The sequence below is a fragment of the Ptychodera flava genome, unplaced genomic scaffold (assembly GCF_041260155.1).
Source record: "Ptychodera flava strain L36383 unplaced genomic scaffold, AS_Pfla_20210202 Scaffold_55__1_contigs__length_887147_pilon, whole genome shotgun sequence".
NCBI lineage: Eukaryota > Metazoa > Hemichordata > Enteropneusta > Ptychoderidae > Ptychodera > Ptychodera flava.
In genome coordinates, this window is record NW_027248377.1 from 350,568 (window position 1) to 356,591 (window position 6,024).

Genomic DNA, 6,024 nt, shown 5'->3' on the forward strand with positions numbered 1-6,024 from the left:
GCATGATACAAAACATGTATAGTTACAGAAGAATTACCAACAGTTTGTAATGGTTCACTTAAAGTGTCAAGATGAACTGCAATATTAATGTTATATGCAAGTGCTGCAGCATTTATTTCAATGTCCCCTCCATAAGTTGCATTACCTGGTTCAGATCTGGACATATACTGCCTATAGTCATCTTGAGTGACAATATGCCATCTTTCATATTCACCTTTAATTGGATCCTCATATCTGTCCCAGTGTTCAATTACATAGTCAACAGTACCTACTCTTATTGCATGATGATGATCTTGTGTCCCATAGAGTCCTAGACTTATAGCACGGAATAAGCAATTACCATCACCTTCGACATTAACCTTTGTGTAACATCTGTGAAGAATCTGCAACTGTCTTTTTCGTTGCATGTACATTTTACTTCTTTCATTTTTTGCTTTTATGCTCAGTTTTTTTACTCTCATTGTTGTATTGTAGTAACGTTGTGTTATGGGTGTGCTTAATATTATAATAAAGTTCTTGCAGTCAATTCAAGCACTTGTGTAGGTAGATAGAAATTAATAATTTGACTGATGTTGCTTATTGTTTCCTTGATTTCTTCTGATTCTATGAAAAGTGAAACCTTAAAAGTTGAAGTATTGAATCAGATGTAAGAATGTGTTTGTTGAGATTGTAGACTATGTATTTATTATTGCTTGTCAATATTGTGCAGTATAAACGTTGAACCCTTTCACTACCAAATTTAGGTCCAACTGTATTGGGGAAGCTGGACCTAGACAGAAAAAAGCAGTTAAAAGGGTTGTCAGATATAAGTAGACAATGATAGAGTGTGGTGTGACTGTTCTTGTTTATTATGAAGTAAATGAATGCAAATTTTCAGAAATTGTTGAGAAATGTCAGTCTTCCTAATATATTCAGTACGCTGAAGTAATTCTATTTGATTGCAAATAATCTGCCTGTAAACAATACTCTTGTTTCCTATCAGGAAGTAAATGATAGAGCACTAACTTGTGTGCTGTTAAATATTCACGGTATAATTTCACGATGTACACTGAGGAAGACAAAGACAAAACTTTACTGCCTTATTTTTTTTCTTCTGCAAGCTAATACTGAATATTATCAATATCAAATCAGTTGTGATCTAAATGCGAAATTAAGCACAACACTGTTTGCTCAAAGTACTAATCAGCAATGTTGTAACCAATGCTTGTTGACTATCAATTTGTGATCTTGAATGCGCCTCTACAGGCAGTCTGTACCTCCTATGGGCAAGTGTGCCTCAACTGGGCAGTCTGTGTCTCTTATAGGCAAATGATGGTGTTGTACCCCTTTGGGCAAGCTATTGTTTGCGCCTCCTATGGGCAAGTTATTATTGCGCCTCCTATGGGCAAGTGATTATTGCGCCTCCTATGGGCAAGTGATTATTGCGCCTCCTATGGGCAAGTGATTATTGCGCCTCCTATGGGCAAGTTATTATTGCGCCTCCTATGGGCAAGTTATAGCTGTGCCTCCTATGGGTGAGTGAATTTCACCACATATATGGCCTCCTGGTATAATCTGTTAAAGAAAGAAAAAATCAAAGTAAGACATCCATTGCACCTGTTAAATGTACATATTTGTACCAATGAGAAAAATTGGCAAAAATGATGAATTTGATGTTTTACAACATGTAAAGAACTTACTCCATTTTTTTCATGGAAATTATTGACCAACAAGTTCATGATGACACGACACCATTCCCAAAACGGCAAGTTTGCATGAAATTGGTCCAGGCATGTCAGATATATCTTTGTGAATGGCCAGAAAATGTAACATAATGGCTGCCTGATGGCACTGATAGGATCAAAGAACAAATTGAAATCGGTTTGGGCATGTCTGAAATATCTACCTAGATGCCTGAATGCACACACAATGAAAAGCTGCATGGACTAACTAAGAATGGCAAAAGTGAATGAACTCACACAAAGAATACGTGGATTTAATTGGACTGTCCTAATAAATGGCCTGTGGTGATGTAATCATCAATAGACCACTTCTGCAAATGAAAAAAACATAACATCAAGGATTAAAATGACCACTGTCATAAATTTTGTTTACTCCATGAAGTGCCATATAATTTACTAGAACAGTGATACAACATTATCGACAGCTCTGTTAACCTTTGTCACACAACTTTCATGTCCAACAATCTCTTCAAGTAGCTATTTTGATGTTTTTGATGTGTGCATGGTGTGTCATTTTATTTTAATGAAATAAAGGGGCAACACACGGATGTTAATCTCTTCAAATTAAGTTTATCTTTTAGGACCCATTTCAACCTCATTAGTTCATTCATAGCGTATACTTTTCATTAATAATTAGTCATTGACAATGACATAGTCCCCACTTGTAATGGGAGTATTAGTCTTGATGGGGCAGGGAAATGTGGTCATTAAGAAGTATAACTGGAGTGCATATGTTCAGATCTATGGGCACGTAGGTTTATGTCATTTCCCAATTTATAACAAGAGGCATGTCTAAGTTATGGTTCGAAATCGGGAAAAAAGATCAGACCTCTAGCTGTATTGGCCAGCCAAGAAATACATATGTGCATAATAAATGAGGTACAAGATGTGACATCTTAAGGTCTAATATCCTATCAAAATTGAAGCATATAGAACTTGTGGTTACTGAGTTATGTATATATATGTATAATCAAGGTCAAAGGTGATCAAGGTCACGTGACATTTTGAAAAAAAAATTGTATTGCTAATTAATCCCTATATGCCAAAATTCAGACCTCCAGCTCTATTGGCTTGCCAAGAATTAGATATGTGCATAATTAATGAGGTAAAGCCTGTGTTGTCATAAGGTCTCCCATCCTACTAAATATAAAGGACATAGCACTTGTGGTTACTTATTTATTGACATAAACGTATATTTAAGGTAAAAGGTTATCAAGGTCACATGACATTTTGTCAGAAAATTTCTATCCTATCGTTATCCCTATATACCAAAATATCTGACAACCAGCTCTATTGGCTTGCTCAAAATTAGATATGTGCATAATTAATGAGGTACAATATGTGGCGTCATAAGGTGTCCCATCAAACAAAATATGAAGGGTGTAGCACTTGTGGTTACTGATTTATGGAAAAGTATGTATATTCGAGGTCAAAGGTCACCAAGGTCACGTGACATTTTGTCAAAAAAAATGTATTGCTAAGTTATCCCTATATACCAAAAATCAGACCTTTAGCTCTATTGGCTCGCTCAAAATTAGATATGTGCATAATTAATGAGGTACAATATGTGGCGTCATAAGGTGTCCCATCATACCATATATGAAAGGTTTGGCACTTGTGGTTACTGAGTTGTGGACAAATATGTATATTTGAGGTTAAAGGTCACCAAGGTCACATGACATTTTGTCAAAGTGTCTGAGATATCTGCGTGAATGGATGGACTCACGGATGGACATGTCTAAATCTATAAGCCCCCCTGGACTTTATTTGTGGGGACTAAAAACTGTGTCACTGCATCCTTTTTGCAATATGAATACGATGAGAAACTAAATTTTTATTTATCTTGGCCTTATACATGGGAGACTATGGAGAGCTGCCTTATACATGGGAGTCTATGGACTGCCTTATACATGGGAGTCTATGGACTGCCTTATACATGGGAGTCTATGGAGGTGAAAACTAACAAGTCCTCTAACACGGCCAAATTTGATCGCATTGTGAAACAAATCGACGTGCATCTGTATGAGGTAGGGTACTATTCTTTTCCAAAGTTTGAAAGAAATTGACCTGGGCATCTCTGAGATATGTGCGTGAATGGACGGACGTACGGACGCACGGACGGACATGACCAAACCTATAAGTCCCCCCGGACGATGTCCATGGCGACTAATAAATGAATTCATGGTTTATCATCACTTTGTCCTATGACATTTCATCACATTAAAATTTTGTCCTCATGATGACTTCATTCAACAATAAAAGCTGGATAAAGGGCACTAAAATTAATCTGCATATTACTAAACTTGTGTAATTGGTCTGTAAAGTTGTTCCAAAATTTGCTTCAAACGTTGCACCGACTTCTTAGCTGCGGTGAAAATCACAGAGCTTTTATGGACCCTTAATAAACACACACCAGTGAGTAGCCTTTGCAGTGCACTTCACATACACAGAATCATATTGCACTCCTTACCATGCTGCCCTATGTTACATCGTATCACAACCGAGTCAAGAGTTGGTATTAAAATTTTGTTGCCTTTCATTGCGTGAAGTTCTCTGGCAAAAACAAACATGATCCACAGGAAAGAGGTGTAAATAGGTAACAAGCTGTACTTTAGAAAATTGTCAAAATTTACAGGATGGAAAATCAGGAAATCTCCACACTACACACACAGACACTAATTGATCAGTTCCTTCCAGCCGACAGGCTTTATTGATCTATCAACAATTACAGTGGTAGCCTACTCACAAAGTCTTGCAAGCAATATTTGTCTGGAATTTTTGAATATGATGAATAAATGTCATTTTTTCATTATACAAGCCTTCCCACCCATGGACTGTTTTCTTCAAAATACTATAAGACACGAGATAGCTAGCCTAGGGTTCAACCCCGGTGCAGGGTATAAAAGACCCCTAACAGTAACACATCGAAAATTCATAATGGCGCTTGAGTGACAACTGGCAACAGCAAGGTAGACCGCTCCGTGAAAATCAGCTGAAGCCATTCTCAGACAAACATTATTGGCATACCATAAACATAGACTGTTTCATCTTAATCATTGCCAGCCATGCAATAAAATATGACTCCATAGTAGTTGACGTACTAATAGGAAACTAAAAAAGTCTGTAAATGGTCAGACATATTATGGCGATTTCATGAAAATATTACCTGAAACCCTTTCGGAGCACAACAACAGACCCTATACACAAACAATAATAGTAACTATTCATCATTGCTACCAGTGTACCCATGTGATGATGTCCCCGCGATATCTAGAACGATAACTGTAGCCCTATCTAAAATCCCTAACCCTAATCTATGGTTTTGCATCGACCGGGTGCCACGACAAAATTAGCCTATTCAGTCTATGACTCTCGTCGATTGTCACAAAACAATCTTTACGTGGACTATTTTTATGAAGTAGTAATAATATTGACACCAGTCAAGTTGTTAATCTTCGTGCAGAACCTTTCTTCAGTTTCGAGGTACACGCTTAGGGATACGCTATCGGGCCCACGTGGGTTTTGGCCCGGCGACGTTGCAGCGTACACAGAAATCGAGCCGACTGTACAAATCTATGCAATGAAAAAGTCAAGTTCGGAACTACAGCTCCCAGTCGCGATCGAGTCCCAGTCGCGCTCCTTCTCAATGCTTTTGATGCATGTTCCGTATTATTCACTTACTCAATCGTAATCTCAAAGCATCCCAGTCAAATCGTGGTATCGAACAAAGGTGCATACATCAAATCATGACATAAAATCAACACACAAATAATCTGACTACTTTGAATTACTTACCGACAGTGCGACACCACACCGACAGTCCACCAAAATCACGCTTCAGAATTTGTACAGCAAAAAGCCGGATAAGCGTACTCACAGCACAGAAAGGCTGTGGAGACAAGCGAAGAACTACGTGCTTGTACTTAAAATTCAAGTTATGATACGACGGTGTAACTTGGTTTACGCGACGATGGCGGCGAGACAAAGTGTGCAACTTCAAGCACAGCTTGCCTGGCTCTATATGGGGGCTCTATGCCGCTAGGGTTCGTGGGTAAAACGTATCAGGCATGCCGCTGTCAACATACTTTTTTGAAAAAAGATAAATTCATTGCAAAAAAGTGAAAAACAAAACAAAACACATCTACATAACTATGAATGTGTCAAGCGTTTGAACAAATTTAATAAATTAATTCTGTCAATACACACCATTTGAAGAAGCAGTTGTAAAGCGCCCTCAACAGGAGATTTGGTAATGCCTTTTTTGCTCACGTGTTCACACACGTGGGCATATGTCGTAGCGATG

General features: G+C 38.0%; 1 long non-coding RNA gene across 1 annotated transcript; it reads right to left on the reverse strand.

Moving 5' to 3' along the window:
• Positions 1–827: 827 nt before the first annotated feature.
• LOC139128473 (uncharacterized) lies at positions 828–5,722 on the reverse strand. The gene is made up of 3 exons (XR_011551311.1): positions 5,517–5,722; positions 1,959–2,032; positions 828–1,554 (listed from the first exon to the last, which is right to left on the reverse strand). It is a non-coding gene; the product is annotated as an uncharacterized lncRNA (long non-coding RNA).
• Positions 5,723–6,024: the final 302 nt, after the last annotated feature.